Consider the following 17,361-nt stretch of genomic DNA (forward strand, 5'->3'; position numbering starts at 1 on the left):
TCAGAACATGCATTCAGCATCAGCTCTTTTCTCACAGTGTCTGAAACGGTTCGATAAAGGATTCGGTGTCTCTAAACTCCGCCTTTCTGAGAGCCTGCTCTGCTCTGATTGGTCAGAAGGCTCAGTCTGTTGTGATTGGTCGACCGCTTACAGCACGTGTCGGAAACCAAATGGCCATTACCGAACCTGAACGATGGCATGGGTTTTACCGTATTAATCTCATCAAAGGGGATTTGCTTTGGTCTTCTCGACATGAACAACACGAACAAAACTCTTCCAGTCTCAGATACAACTACAGTGTATGAGGGCGGAGCAAAGAGACACTGTTCAGCCAATTAGAGCACAGACTGGCATTATGCAAATTTGTTACGTAGGTTCGTGCAAGACTGGAATTACTGACGACTCGTTTCAGCAGTTCAGAATCACTTCTTTCTTTTGGGAGACAATAACTCTATTTATTGTTTGATCTTTGAAGCTTTGCAGAGCTTTTACATTCACAAACAGCTGTATTACACACTGCATGAAAGAGAATATCTGAAAAAGCATTACAGCGGCACTTTAAGAAAGAAAACTTATGATCACAAGCATAAACAAACTGATGCACAATGGAATGAGTCACTGATTAGCTCATTCTATATATATAAACCCTGAGTTGACAGAGATTGTTTATATCGGGCATTGTGAACCGGCAGAACCTGATGTAAACCAGGTTGGATTTGTTTGGTTTTATCAACTCTGAACTCAAGAGTTTGTTCAACTAAACTTCATGTAACAGGACACAGTAAATACTGCACTAGTTTAAACAAACTAAACTAAACAAGGATAAAATTACCAAAATGTTTGGACACACATTAATTTCCAATTTTTATAATAATAATAATAGTAAGCTCTATAAAATAATACAAATGGGAATGATGTAGTCATGTGATGCATGACAATTTACACACATTTTATTTGTGCACATGTATTATTTGCAGCAGAATTTATGTGTCTACAAACCTACTTCAAACATTTAAGCATAAACCTTTAGATTAAATGGCATTTAAAATGATGAGAAACAATTCAGTCAAGTGTCTCAAAACTTGACTGATGGTGTGTATATAAATGACTGTTAAAAATATTATGTAAATATATTTGTTGTCATTAGGCATATTCGAAGATAGCTGGCAACTTATTTTATTTTACACACAGAATAATATTTTCACGAATCGGTTTAACTGTGACATGCATGCTGGACCTCAACTATGCATCACAAAAAAAAAACATTAAAACCTCTTTGTCACTCAGAAATATGCAGAGGAAACTGTTAGAACGTTAAAGGATGTTTAAGACATTTAAGACACACACACAATGACACACAGATACAATGAAGCACAATGATACAAACACGGCGACACAATGATACAACCATATAATACGCGATGAAACATAAACACACATGTATCAGTGTAAAATTCTTGTAACAACGTAAAAGTCTCGCGAGCGGTCTCTCTCCTCAGACGCGTGTCATTATCCGCAGAGACTTTAATGAACGCAGGATATAAACACACTGACCTTTCTCCGCATGAAAACTTCAAGATGGGCTTCATATATTCCTCTAGTTCCACTGGAAACCTGCGAAAGACGCGTTTAAACGGGCGTTAATCCTCGCGTAACCGCGTCAGCGCGATGTTTGTCGTTGTGCGTCGCGTCTTAAACACCAGTTGCTTCAGTGAGTCAGTGTCCGGCTATTGATGATCTGGACATCACAGATTCTCTGAGGACACAGCGACCGCTGCTGGACACTCGGCGACACTACAACACTCTCATTCTGCTCAATTACTTATTATTTACAGGGTGATTATTTATTCTTCTTAGGGGTACTTTTATGTAAAACCCTTATTTATTTATTTATTTATTTATTTATTTATTTATTTATTTATTTATTTATTTATTTATTTATTTTCCTCTGAGGACACAGTGACCACTGTACATTTTTTAAATACATAACTTAGACAGTTTCCTCTGATAACAGATCTCTCAAAATTGTAATGTGTACTCGTGCATTTTCTGTAAAGCTGCTTTGAAATGATGTGTGTTGTGAAAAGCACTATACAAATAAATGTGAATTCATTATTATTTACATGGGTGATTATTTATTCTTATTAGGGACACTTTTATGTAATCCCTTTATAATCATAACTTTAAACTCTTTAGTGTTGTTAAGTGTAACTTTCCTCATTTTTAAGTGTTTTAAAAGGTGATATTTGCCAGAATTCTCTATTTTTGGGCTTGTCCCCCATATATACTATATATTTGGTAACAACTTACAATAAGGTTTCATTAGTTAACATTATTTAACATGGGCTAAGAATTAACCATACTTATACAGCATTTAATAATCTTAGTTAATGTTAATTTCAATATTTACTATACATTATTAAAATCAAATGTTGTATTTGTTAACATTAGTTAATGCACTGTGAACTAACGAAAAAACAATGAATAGCTGGATTTCTTTTAACTAACATTAACAAAGATTAATAAATACTTTAACAAATGTATTGCTCATGGTTAGTTTATGTTAGTTAATACATTAACAAATTAGATCTTATTGTAAAGTGTTTACATATTTTAACATTAAAATCAGTAATATTTTGCTTTGCACTTTTTCCTAATATTTTAAATTATTTGGTACTTATGTGCACAATTTGTATTTTAATAACCAGAAATAGTTTTTCATCGCATTTTAGGGTTTTTCCAAAAAAAGTCTATGGGTTATGACGCCAGAGCATTAGATTTGCTGTTTAGAAATGTAATTCGTTTGAGTTGAATGTTTCAGTCAAATGTTATCCATTTTAGAGCTTGATTGATATGGAATGGAATGATATGGAATGGAATGATATGGCATGGAATGGAATGATATGGAATGGAATGATATGGAATGATATGGAATGGAATGGAATGGAATGATATGGAATGGAATGATATGGAATGGAATGATATGGAATGGAATGGAATGGAATGATATGGAATGGAATGGAATGATATGGTATGGAATGGAATGATATGGAATGGAATGGAATGGAATGGAATGGAATGGAATGGAATGGAATGGAATGGAATGGAATGATATGGAATGGAATGATATGGAATGGAATGGAATGGAATGGAATGGAATGGAATGGAATGGAATGGAATGGAATGATATGTAATGATATGGAATGGAATGGAATGGAATGGAATGATATGGAATGGAATGATATGGAATGGAATGATATAGAATGCCTATTGTCATTGCAAGTACAACAAAATTAGAAAGTGCTTCCCTTGGTGCCAAAAAAAAAAAACATATATATACACAACAAAAACATATATTACATACAACACACATTAAAACATATAGTACAAAAAGTAAGCAGTTGATGTAGTCAAGTATTTAAACATATGTAATGAAACATAAACTAATGAAGAAACACATTTCACTAAAACGGCTCATTGAAGAGTGAAAATAGTTAAATAGTTTTCATTGCATTAAACGTCTAAAAATTTATAAAATTGATCCGAGATAGGGTAAAAAAAATCATTCGTAGACACACGGGTTCACAGAGATCATTGACATTTTGCAACATTTATGACGTAACGAAGACTCGTTTACTGAAATCACATGACTACATCAGGCATTGTGGTCGTGTCTAGGCGTAGGTTTCTCTGAAGGGTTTTTTTCTATGGAAGGCCAAAAGGGCCAAACGTGTGAAACTGTCGTGTAAACACGTAATTACGTGTTCCATAATATGGAAGGCCAAAACGTGTTAAACTGTCGTGTAAACACGTAATTGGGTGATTCTCCAACTACAGGCACTTTTGTTGTCCCTGGCCTTTTTTTGTAAATAAATAAACAAACAAGTGCACAAATAAACTGTCATTATGAAGTTCATGCTCCAACATCCTAGTAACCACCAAATCTTGCCCCTTTTTTCTTTTAAAAATGCTTTTGCATGGCTGTTTATTAGCAGATTTTGCAGTTTTATGTTTGTCCCCAACCCAGACTGGCCCTCTTTGAATGTTAGAAAATTATATTAAAGGATCGATTTAAAAATATTTTTTAACATGTTTGTCTTAAGGACAAATAAAATAATGTCATACCATAGAAATTCCATATGTATGTCATAATTTTAAACTATTTTTGGAATGAAATACGTCTGTCCCCAAGTTTTCCGTCATTTCCACCTCCCTCAACAAAATCCACTTTAATAGACCCACCTTAAATATTTTATTTACTTGGTAATCATGGAAATAACTGTGAAAAGGATGTATTAGTTGAAGATGAAACTTCAGGCACATGTGCTCTTCAGCACAAGAAAATAAATCAAGGTAAGTCAAGCTTTTATACTGAATATTTTTATTCAGCGTCATTTCCACCTTGTCTGTAGTTCGGGTGAATTATGTACAACAAATATGAAAATAATGTATTTATGTTTATTACGAGTAAACAACATAATAAGTCCAAAAGTGGCTGAGCCTGACATGAGGGTGTGCTAATATTGCAGAAAAACTGCTAAAATGTCATTTCCACCTCCGTCATTTCCACCTCTGAGAAATTTGAGGCGTAGCTTTGGACATGATATATGCTGTTTTTGTGCGCTATTGGCATGTTCTCATGACATATTTGTGCTTTTGGACTGAAAACTTTATATATCACCATTCCAGTACACTCTAAATGTATTTTTATTTATCTATATTTATATGAATGTTTATATAATTTGCATATCATTTGTAATCATTATTTTTAAAACTATTAGGTATACTGTTCAACTCATATATGTTAAATAATAAAATACATGGTTAAAAATATTTTACACTGGCAATTTAAGTAAAAATAAACAGAAACAATCTTTCCACCATAAACCCATAAACTCGTGGCAACTCGTGGCATTTTAGCAACTTTAAATGAAAATACATTAAGTTCATGAAGTATTAAGATTTATTTTGTTACATGATTAGGTAGACACTGATGTTGTTGACAGATACATAATCTTCTATAACAGTTTTACAATATTATATTGTAATAAAATACATAATTGAAAAGTGGTGGAAATGACATGGCTCTTCAGAAAAACTGTTAAAAATAATAATAATCCATGGAATTCTAAAACTGCCCACTGTTATATTGTGTTAGAAGACAAATGAATGAAGCTAGGAAGATTGTTTTAAGAGTGTTTTAAGAGAGTGAATTTTACATAAACTCACAGTGCCAAAAGTGCTTCTAGTTAGAGAATCACCCAATTACGTGTTCCATAATATGGAAGGCCAAAAGGGCCAAAACGTTTTGGCTTTCCATACTTTTCTCCATTCTGTCACGTGATGTAGTTTGGGTTACTCGCCATTGTCGCCTCTGATTTGCTTAGTTGGGGACACTTAATATTCAACAATATTACCGATCTGACTGCATTGATACTATTGGATGAGAACTGCACTGAGCTGGACGATGACACCACTGTTTTTTGCAGAACTGCTTTATAGATGAACTGAAGTCATTTCATAATAATGAACTTTACACAGTTGAACTGAATCAACACTGAACTGATTTCAACTGAATAATGACTTTATTATTGTCTATTTAGAGCTGATTTACAGTGGGAGTAAATCCATGTTACCATGGAAAATAAAAGTAGATACAAGCAAATAATAACTTGCAAATTAGTAAACTTTCTTGCCATAAGCACAAATTACAACGAGAAATGTGTAATTGGAATCATTGGAATAAGCTGTAGCCATTACTTCCTGCTTACGGGAAGTAAACAGGAAGAAAGAAGGGAAAAAGAATAGAAAATAGAACAAAATTACCCCTGAAATTTAGATGCAACAATATATTTGTGGCATTTTAAAGCTCCAGTTCATAATGAAGTTTAACAAAACATAGAAAATATTTACACAAATAACACATGAGCAAAACACTTTACAATCTCACATAGCCAAGTGCATATACAATATTCGTGTATATTTGTTTACACAGTGCTTGTATTTTTGTGTGGTTTTGATACTTCACTCTCAATAATAAAGCCCCGAAGCTACAACATGATCTTGAAAAACTAGAGCAGCTTCAATTATCGGTATTAATTCAGAGAAGTCCAACAAAACCTTCAGGCTGTGATCTCTCACATAAGACACTCGAGTCCGTCCCTTTCTAATTCGCTTCTTTATTTTCATGTAAGTTGCCGCCCGTCTGACATAACAGGGTTCTTTCCGGAAACACAAGCATCAGGTCATCCATGCACCTGGTACATAATAGTATCAAAGGTGTATTTGATACGCAGTGAAAAATAAATATATGATATCATATTTAAGGGTAACAGGGAAAAATAGGAGATTGGCCTACTATTTAAAAAAAAAAAAATTATGTGAAACAGTATCATTACATCGATATACATTACAGTAGTATGCTACATTGTTGTCACAGGACTTTATTATGTTGCATGTTTAATTCAACGTCCAGATATCTCCTAAGAAAAAAAGTTTGCATTTCTAATTAAAAAAAAATCAGATTCAATTCTGCATATTTTTCCAAATTGTAGATGATCATCCAGGTATAAAAATGTCTGCTATACCATAGATTCTGGTTCTTAACATACTTTTCTTTTGGGATCTTAATTTAGGGCCCTAAATGGTTTATTACGAGAGATAAGGCGATTTTAGTGTGGCTCCTTGAGTAAATTGTACACATTTTCAGTGGTCAATAACCAAATGTTGGTGACTTTGCATACAATTGATACTTATTGTATTAAAAGAGGAAAGTCTGATCAATGTGGGAAGTGCATGTTTTGGCCACCACTGTTATATAGAGGTATAATTGTGGATCATACTGTACTCCTTAACCAGAGCCGTAACTCAATTCAATAAACATTGAGGGGGACAAATCCCAAAGATATTCTCAATGCCTCTGTTGCATTACACAATGCTCTGTTTGCTTAAGTTACATTTAAGGTTTTTTTTTTTTGTCCATCTCAGTGGTCCAATAGCACTTGTCAATGTCAAAAAGATTGGCTAATCAAATAAAAAAGGTGGGGTTTACCGTTCACAAAAGCTGGGCATGAATGACATAGGCATGACAATTTAGTTTTAATGGTGAAATATTTCTGAGGTTCTTGATGATACAGAGTACTGATACCTGTATATTCATTGCATTTGTAATAAAATTAAAATGCATATAGTGAAACAAAAAGTATATGAATCAAATTAGTTGGCTTAATTCGTTCAGCAAAAGATATTTCCATCAGTTATTAATGACTATTAAAATGTATTGTAGCTTCTCTAATACATTTTATCCGTAATTTAATAGCAGAGTAGATGTTTAGAGATGCTCCAGCAAGGCTCAACACTATGGAGCTTTTCCTACTGGTACGGAAAAAGTTCAGGTACAGATATCGAATAAAGTAATCAAATGTAAAACACTGATAAGGATTAATCTATATTTAATTTATACAGTGAAGAATATGCAAAATCATCCAATCAAGAGCATGGGTGATTTCAGTCTTTTGTTAGATGAACATTGAGGACAAAGTCAGCAGTAGGATTATTAGGCTGCTGTCACTTTAAGCTGCATGCTTTTAAATATACTTTTTTTATATTTTTCTTATATGAATATAAAAAGTGCTTCACTGAGGATATATTATTCAGTGTTGCCCATTTATTGCTTTCTGGTTTGTTGTAAAACTGGCTACACTGGATATTAGTCTATAACTGAATAACTATATTTATACATTAATTGCTTATGGTTGGAGAAGTAGAGGTTTTGAAATCAGCATGTTAATGAACGTCACCTGCAAGTGAGGCACCTCAGTTTTAAATTAAACCCATGAATTTTAACCGATTAGTCCACAAATAAATCAAGTGCAACTGCAGTTGATCTCAAAAAGTTGCAGTTTTGAGTCCAACTTTCAACAACTCTAAAAAGTGGAAGCTCAAACTAGTTAATAGCCACTGCCTGAGTGATCATTTCAGTCATGTAAGGATTTGAAGTCAGACAAATATAAGCTCATGAACACTTCAACTTCCATATCTCCAGTGGACAGCATCTCATCTCTTTCAGATACACTAGGACATGATCATCTCCAGCATCAACACGCTCCACTAGCGGAGCAAACGATTGGGGTGGAGAACCAAGCTGAGAGAAAGAGACCATTGTTTACATGCACAATTACATCTAAAGAGCCTCAAGCATCTTGAGACTTAAAGTAATCTTAAACATACGAACCAGTGATGTATCTGCCGTGAAGCCCGACAGGAGCTTAATGTCCACAAGAACCATGTTAGTTCTTACTTTTACGCCATTGTATCTGAATGAGGGTGATTGAGAATAAAGAGGTTTAGTCAACGTGATCAAGAACGCAGCTTCCTTTTATAAGAGTCATAAACAAGAGCTGGTTTCAGGACGCAAAGCAAAAGCTATTCTTACGTCACAGTGAAGTTCAACATGAGATTGGCCGCAAGTGGTTGGCAGTCTCCAGTCACCTTTGCTTCAACGCTCAGAATCTTGTTTTCTTTAACAGGTGTCGGGATGTTGTAAAAGCATGCAACCTACAGTACAAACAGATCAAGACACATATCAGCAAGATGTGGATGTGCACAACAGAAATAGACGGAGTGGAGATACAGACCTGCACAGAAACACAAGAGGTTCCGGTCACTTTAACACTATATTTGCCTGGAACTTTCTTCAGCGGCTTCTGATACAGCAGCCGGTTGTCCCCACTCAGACTGAAGCTATAAGATTCTCCTACTCCTGAGGACTGTACAGTAACAGTGCTGGAGCCATCCAAGCTGAAGACTTGGCCAGCAGCCATGTCGGCCAGCAGCCATGTCACCCTGTAGCCCAAGACTGGTTGCCCACTGAAGCTAAGCAGGGCTGAGCCTGGTTAGTACCTGGATGGGCGACCTCCTGAGAAAACCAGGTTGCTGCTGGAAGAGGTGTTAGTGAGGCCAGCAGGGGGTGCTCACCCTGTGGTCTGTGTGGGTCCTAATGCCCCAGTATAGTGACGGGGACACTATACTGTCAAAGAGCACCGTCCTTCGGATGAGACGTTAAACCGAGGTCCTGACTCTCTGTGGTCATTAAAAATCCCAGGATGTCTTTCGAAAGAGAAGGGGTGTTACCCCGGCATCCTGGCCAAATTTGCCCCCTGGCCTCTGTCCATCATGGCCTCCTAATCATCCCCATATACTGATTGGCTTCATCACTGTCTCCTCTCCACCAGTAAGCTGGTGTGTGGTGGGCGTTCTGGCGCAATATGGCTGCCGTCGCATCATCCAAGTGGATGCTGCACATTGGTGGTGGTTGAGGAGATTCCCCCCTTCCATGTAAAGCGCTTTGAGTGCCGAGAAAAGCGCTATATAAATGTAATGAATTATTATTATTATTATTATTATTATTAATTACTTGACCAGCATACAGAGACAGGGCATGAAGAGCCACCACTGTGTCCTAAAAACAAGCACCAGATTAAAAACCTCCTCATAAAGGATTGCGCTCATGTTTGGTAGTCAGAGGCACCTGGGTGGAGGAAAAGCCACCGAAGGGGTTCTGCTGGGTCACCAGCCAGCTGACAATTTGATTAGCATAGCTTAGATCAGCCGTCATGAGAGGTTGAACTACAAGAACTGCTAGCAGCACATAAGAGCTGATCTCCACCGCCAGAGTATTACCAGATGTAGTTTGAGACCAGTGGACCTTAAGATGAGATGGAGGGGAGAAAAATCAATGCCAAAGAACCTGATGAACATCTTTAAAAAAACAAAAAAAACAAATGTGCTGTATGATCCATCACTGTGCCTGTAGTTTAGTTGTCCTTGGTATCCTGTTCAAGTCAAAAACCACATATCGGAGGGGGGCTTATTAGGGCTACAGCTTCAATGGGAAGCAATAGGATTTAGACTCCTACATATTTAAAGCGGATTTGGTCATCCATACCTCTCTGAAGGTAACTGGTGGCAGTTGCTCGGATGGCTGCGGTGAGTTGCCCTGTGACTTCAAGGTACAGCAGGACATAAATATTGGGAGCAAGAATAATCATATTCTGTTCTCCACAGCCAGATGGCATCTGTATTAACCCATCCAGATTCTTCAGTGCACGACCCATTATGTCCCCTACGAGAGGTCAAGCATAGAACCCACATCAGAAACAAAGTTATCCTACCAAACAATCACGTGTCAGTTTCTCCTCAACAAAATGCTTACCGAGGACTGAAACAGAGCATCTGTCTGATCCCTGAACCACATTTTTTGGAAATATCGCATTGAGCGTTAGGCTGTAGAGGGAGAATGTGTTGGGTAACAGAGTACAAACCTTTTGGACACAGTAACATACTCTGGGCGCTTGTCCTTTCAACTCCTTCAGGCTATAAAGGCAAAAGACATCAGTAAAGCAGCATGAGCTCCATGATCAAACTCCAGAAAGCTGGTCAACACTTACCAGGACAATTAGACTTTGAGTGACTACATCAATGTGTCCTCTCGTCGGCAAAGTATGAAAAGTATGTGCCTTGAAGTGGATGTATTGTAAAGATGATAAAGGATGTGGTTCAGATCAGCCAATAGCTCACCTGTTCCCTCCTCAGTAACATTCACATTTACAAGAAAAGTGTCTTGCATGTAGTCTTCAAATTTGGTGCCGAAAAACTCTGATGTATCGACGGTAAGAGAGGCACAGCCCGTGGCATTAATCTGGTAGCAGAACAAAGATAGTCACATTTAAGTCAAGCACAAGCAGAAGAAAAACCCTCAGCGTTATGGCAGGAGTCGCACACCTTTGCCGTTTGATTCAGGCACTGTCTGGTCAAATTAAGCACAGTGTATGGAAATGGATCACGGCACACTCCCACCCAGGCTTGACCAGTTACAGGCTGGCCATATGTATATCTGGGAAACATAAAGAACAAGATAAAGAATTGACTAACCACAAGACAAGAAAATAAAGCATCACTTACTTGGCGCAAGCCTCAACTTTCAGTCCCATATCTGCAACGCTGTATGTCTTTGGTGTGTTTACGGTCACGTCAAACTTAGGCAAAACTAAACTAACTTTAGGTTAACACCTCAGATCTGTCACTGAACTGCTGCACATACAACGACTTACCGTATTTTTTCACCTCAAAAACTTGGGAGACTTCTCGGTCGGCAATAAAAGCCTTTAGCATGTACATCCCTATCTGAGCCTCTGGGTTTAACTCGTGAGAAAGCTGCAATATCCACCCCGTTGAGGAAACGTTTGTCCACTGACCAATCCGGTTATTATCTCTGTCCTATTAAAACAATTACCAGCTCAGAGAAAATCTGCAAACAAAGAAAAGTGCAAAACGCTGCATTGGCTCCACTCAAAGACTTGCACCGGAGCAAATTCTCACCTCCACCACGACCAGATCGTACTGCAAAACACGAAGACAGGAATATTAAACATTTAACAGCACAAACCCACTGATGCATACATTTCAGCATCTTAAAAGAACCTATATTTAATTTGCATTTAATTTAGGGTCAGACCTACCCTGGTAATCCAGAGTTCTCACGAGAGCACAAGTTGAATTTGCTCAGCGAGTTACTCTGGTGTTGAATAATGATGCTCATTAAATATGGCCCTCGATCTGAGCTGCACCAACCACATCGGGTTATCTGATATAGGCGGGCCAGAGGCGAGATGACGACAGCGCTGTGACGAAGTCATTAGTAAACATTGCAAGATGGCTATGGATGAACACCAGTTGTTTGAAACGGCTTTGCCCGCTACAATGAACGAGTTAGACTTGGCTTTTTATCTTAAACAGGAACAAAAGACGCCGCTCAAATCGTTCCTTTGCAAGAAGGACATTTTTGCAAAAAGTCTAATCTAGCAGTTAGCTCCGCTGGTAGCTAAGCGTATGGGGTTTATTGTTGTGATTGGTCGTAGTGTTATCCAATTGCGTGCAGTGAGATTTTCAAATGCATGCTTGGTGCCGCCCCTCGAGCTGGCCGATTTTCATTAGTCGACGCCAGACCATTAATCTTTTAGATTTAGGTCTGGATTTCCAGGCTAGGTCAGACCACTCAATATGGTGAAACATCTGGTCTTACCATTTGATCAAAAGGCACAAATTTGCGATCCATGGTGACAACTCTGAAATTAACTGAAAAGACCCCAGTAAAACTCACATTTATTACATACTGCACTTGAAGACTATCTGAACTTAATGGACTGGACTTTCTACACCTCTAATATTCAACCAAGGGTCATTCACAGCTCACCTGTTTGTCCTGGATTGTAGATGGGTTTGTCTGTTTGGATGAAGGTCAAAGATTGGTAACGTCTAAACATGATTTTGCTCTCTTCGGTCGCTCTGAAGTCCTTCCCTTGAACTTCCACCTTCAGCTTTTGCACTGATTCTCCATCCACCCAAGGAGCCTGTCGAGAACTTCTGTTAACATAACCAACCAGACAAAAAGAGCCACATTTGTCTAATGACAGACCTGGAAACAAAAGCAGCAGTGAAACGGCTTTGAAGAAACATGCTTCATAAATTGAGTCATCTCATTTTTCTCATCAAGCAGAGAAACGGTCATTGTGAGGCTCTTTTGGGGTTGCAGAAGAGTCATGCATAATTTGGAGTCAGATCCAGACTCAATCACTGCAGGGAAAGTCACCATGAATAACCTGTGGAGAAGCTTAGTTTCAGAAACCACAGGACATCATCCATTCGATCACTGGATGGCATCAAACGAAGTAGTAATGGGGTTGAAGGAAAGCTTCAATGGTTCACAAAGCTTAGTTTCACCATCTATAAAGTTTAGTAAACAACTCCAACATAAGAACAGATAACAGAATGCTTCTGTTCAGTATCTAATGGTACTTACGGCCCTTCTACTTTAAAGGTGCATTGCGCAACTTTTCATGTTAAAAATACCCGTTTTCTAACCCATACATGCTTAAACAATTGCCTGATGGGCTGACTGAGCCCTTCTCTGATCACTGCGATTGCCTCTATAATCCTGTACAGTAAAATAAATAAGAGGGATTCGGGTCGGAATCTGAGACTGGGCGTGACGTCATGCGCGTTCACGGCACGCTCATATGTCTGGCAGGTTTGTGTATGCGCCGACGCCGCCATTCTCCGTAGAAAATGGATTCTAAGAGACCGGCTTGTAGTTCATTTCAAACACCAACGCAAACTCCACGTAAGATAAAAAAAAAAGAGAACTTTTGTCTAGTGCAACCAAAAGGTCCAAATTGGAGTCAAACAGGCGTCGGGGTAAGACGAGAGTAAACATAGGGAAGGCTTTCAACAAATGGAGAGATCTCCGGTCTGCTCTAGGGCTCAAACGGGATCCTCAGTTGGCTTTTTTCTTGATAAAAAGGTAAGATATATCCCATTCTCTAATGTCTGATACGGCCAATAATGACAATAAATGACGATCCATAAAATGTGTAATGCTTTAGCGTAAGCTAGATAAATGTACAATCGGAATAGGTTTTACTAACTTACCATTGTCAGTGATCAGGTTCAGAATGATTGTGATATAAAATGCTGATATATAAGTTAGATACTTAGACACAAATTTTGAGCAAATTACTGCTTAATTACGATGTATTGCTATTGGAATATGCTACTTAGCTGATCAATAAAACAGGCTAAACCCCCGCAAATCTTCGGCGGATTAGCCTGTTTGGCTTTTATGGTAACGTCATAGTGCCACTTGATTGTTTATTACCTTGAGACATTTGGGTGTACTTTGTTAAACATTTATTTAACCATAGCAAAAGTACATTTCCATTTCTAAAAGTAAATTTTAATTAAACTTTTTTTTTTTTCTTTTTTTTTAATTAGACAAGTCGGATATTATTTTATCTTATATCTGTTATTTAACAGTTGATATAGTTCTTTAATGCTGATCTAACCAGCATAAGACACTAGTCGGGTTTAAATCCCAGTTGTGCAGGCGGGGCATGTTGTCACACTGCGTTACAATGAGCCCCTATTAGAACTATTGCTATTCTACTCTATACTTGTGTGAATTCTATTGAGAAACCACGAGAAAAAGGTGAATAAAGACTGAGAGTCAATGTTCAGAAATGATTAATTATTATGTTTTGAACTATGCTGTATAGTTGTTTTGCTGTGTTTGTTGTCAAACTCAGAAATTAGTTTATTTTTAATTATTAAAAAATGCCATTATTTTATATGAAAAAGTTCATAATTGTATTTTATTGAGAAAATAGTTTAGTTTGTCTTGTGTTTGTATATATATATTATTATTATTATTATTATTATTTTTTTTTTATGTTTTAGGTCAGATGACATTTTAAGCTGTCATGCTACAATGTATGGGGCATGTTGTCACATTTCACTTCCATTCTTTCGGTGTAAATCAAGAAAAAAGTATACACTGTATTAAACTAAATGAAACTCATTCTCAAACAATGAATGCAAGTCTTTTATTTTTATCTTATTGTAGAATCTGTATTGTTCTGCCATCAATCTTTTCCATTGCCTGAGGATAAAGTGCTAAATCAACCTGTTCCCGATAACTAAAAGCGTTTTTCATAACTTTGAGAGAACCTTGCCAGAAGGTTAGCCACAGCTCTGAGAATGTTCCTTGTTAGTTGGGTAATAAAAACAAAAACAAAAAAAAAGAACCCAAACCAGTGGTCATCCTGCCGGAAAAGGCATTATATTTCATTACATCTTCAGTCTCTGATTGTGAATGTGAGATGAGATGAGAAAGGCCTGAATGGGAACATAATGACAGAAAGCTACTCTCACCCTAAAGCCATGTTCCCACAACCTAAATACTGACTAAACAAGAGACACTGAACCAGTAAAATCACGAACCAGTTAAATCCAGCAGCACATGAGTGCTGTAAAAGCTGTGTTATACAACAACTATTTACTGTCTAAGAAAACAAGCATAAAAAGCAAACACACAATCTATTGCAATCTATGTCTCTCGCTTTTTTAGTATAAAGTATAAAATATTGATCTTTCCCCAAAAATTATTTTCATAACTGGGGGAATTTATATTATACAAAAATTTTGATCGCAATTATGTGGAAATTTGAAATCAAAGTGACAATTCAAAACAAAACAAACAAAAAGTCACAATGAACCATGAACGTGAATTGTAACAGGGTCAATATTGATTTTTATATTGATTTTAAACTCCAGCTATTTGGGTCAGCTGTCAATATTTCTCTGTATCTGTATTTTTCATATAAAATGTTTTGAACTTGCAATTCAAGCTTTTGTTCAAATAATTCTATTTAAAGCTTTTATTTCTCAGATATTTCAACATTCAAATTGCAAATTGTTCTTCTAACAAATATTTAAAAAGTAGCTTTAACTAAGATTTGTTTTAGTGTGAACTGAACAAGAATACTACAAGAAGTTATTTAGAAGCTGATTAATCAGAAAAATAAAATAAAAATATTTCTTGCTTATGTTTTATCATTTGCTTATGTGTTATCATTTAATCATTTAGATCTTAAATATAATTTAATCAAATGTAATCATCATATTTTTAGAAATCATTATTATCATGTTGATGTGTCTCTCATTACTATAATTTTGATGTGTTTATTATCATTTGAAATGTATGTTTAATGCTTTTTTATTATTAAAGAGAGATCTCTCAACCACTTTAATATCTTTAGGCAAGAATATTACACTACAATATTAGTGTTTGAATTATATTTTACTTAGAAATATTAGAGGTGATTTTGACTGTTCATTGATGTTTCTTTATTAAACTTTTAATCCTGATTATGGAAGAATTAATTTTACTTTTCATTTATTAATTTGATTGTCTGCTGTTAAGAAATAAAATTCGACTGAATCATCTGACTGGATCTCCTGCATGCATCAGAAGCATAAGGCAAATATAATGTGTTTTTTCGCAACTTTCCAAATTGAGTCAAAGAATTTTATGCTGAAAAATGTTGTGCAAGTTCCCAGCATGCATTGCAGCTTTAAACAACTTTGTGGCAACTAATATTAAAAAGTGATTCCAACGATTTCGTTCCTCTATGCCGTTATTGGTATAGTGGTGTGGATTATTACAATTAAAATTATTAAAATTATAAAAAAAAATTATTTAATTTTATTTAAATTGACGAATTATTACAATTCAATTCAATTGAATAAATAAAATAAATTTAATGTAGAATTGGATTCAATTTAAATAAGTCAATTTAAACATTAATTTTAAATATGAGTACATAAAATATTAAAAATCAATTAATATTTTTCTTTTGTATAAATATTTGTTCTCAATGCACTTTGGTGTTGAATTACACAAAATCAATTTAATATTTAATGTAAATTAGTACTTTTAAATATTGATTTTAAATACAATTATAAAATTACATTTAAAATGAATACTTCGTTTGCTTAAATATTTGATCTCAATACACTTTGGTATTATGTTATATATAAATTCAATTTAGAATCGAATTAAATTCAATTACTCAATATAAACATTGATTTTTAAAGGTGCTGTGTGTAGAATTGAGAAACTCGTTATTAGCGACACCGGTGGCCGTTAAGTGAAACTGCAGCAGCACTTATTGCTCGTTCTCACACTCGTGTTCACGTAACACACAAGAGACTGAACGTGATTCAAGACCTGATATTCTCACGGTGAAGTTCGTTCGTTCTTCAATTAGAAGTAAAAAGAAGTTGGAAATACCTTTGCAGTGATTTACTGTTAACGAATATCCCGACGCCGTCCACTGCTGAGAGCGACGTTAGGATGAATATGTGAATATGTGCTGCTCTTTCCTCTCAATAACACAATAAACACACAACAGAAATGAGAAACATCAGTTCAGAAAGCATCTGATCATAGAGATGTGGAGATGTTCTCGACAGATGAGCTCATTAAAATCACACTGTTATGATAGTTTGATTATAAAGTATATTTGAGACTATAGACTATATAGATCTGACTCTGTGAGACTGTAGTTTGAATGAATCTCTTTTCTTCGCACGACACATTGACATTACAGTCCAGAACGGCTCTTTCAGCATTATCCTGAACATTGTATAAGCATTAGTTTCATGTGTCAGTGAACAGAAGAGTGGAAACACACATCTGAGATTTTCCCGCCAAAAATTCCCGAGTCCTGAACATAAAAATCAGGCGACAGGCTTTCAGAGACAAGCGAGGAAGTCTCGTTTTTAAGTTTCGTTTCGTTAGGTTCTGTTCACACATCGGCAATAAAAAAGCGATTAATATATTACAATTCTTAGATACAGCCCCTTTAAATATAATTATATTTAAAAACAGTATGTATTTTGCTTATAGCAACATATTTAAAGGGGTGGTTGAATATGATTTCACTTGTCTAACTGTAGTTAGTG

General features: G+C 36.0%; 1 protein-coding gene across 1 annotated transcript in view; it reads right to left on the reverse strand.

Moving 5' to 3' along the window:
• tspoap1 (TSPO associated protein 1) overlaps window positions 1–1,705 on the reverse strand; it is a 136,436-nt gene extending 134,731 nt beyond the window's left edge. The window contains exon 1 of the mRNA XM_084413863.1: window positions 1,555–1,705. The gene's annotated coding sequence lies outside the window, so the exon portion shown is untranslated. The remainder of the gene's footprint in view (window positions 1–1,554) is intronic.
• Window positions 1,706–17,361: the final 15,656 nt, after the last annotated feature.

This window comes from Rutilus rutilus (genome assembly GCF_951802725.1).
Source record: "Rutilus rutilus genome assembly, chromosome: 7".
Taxonomy (NCBI): domain Eukaryota; kingdom Metazoa; phylum Chordata; class Actinopteri; order Cypriniformes; family Leuciscidae; genus Rutilus; species Rutilus rutilus.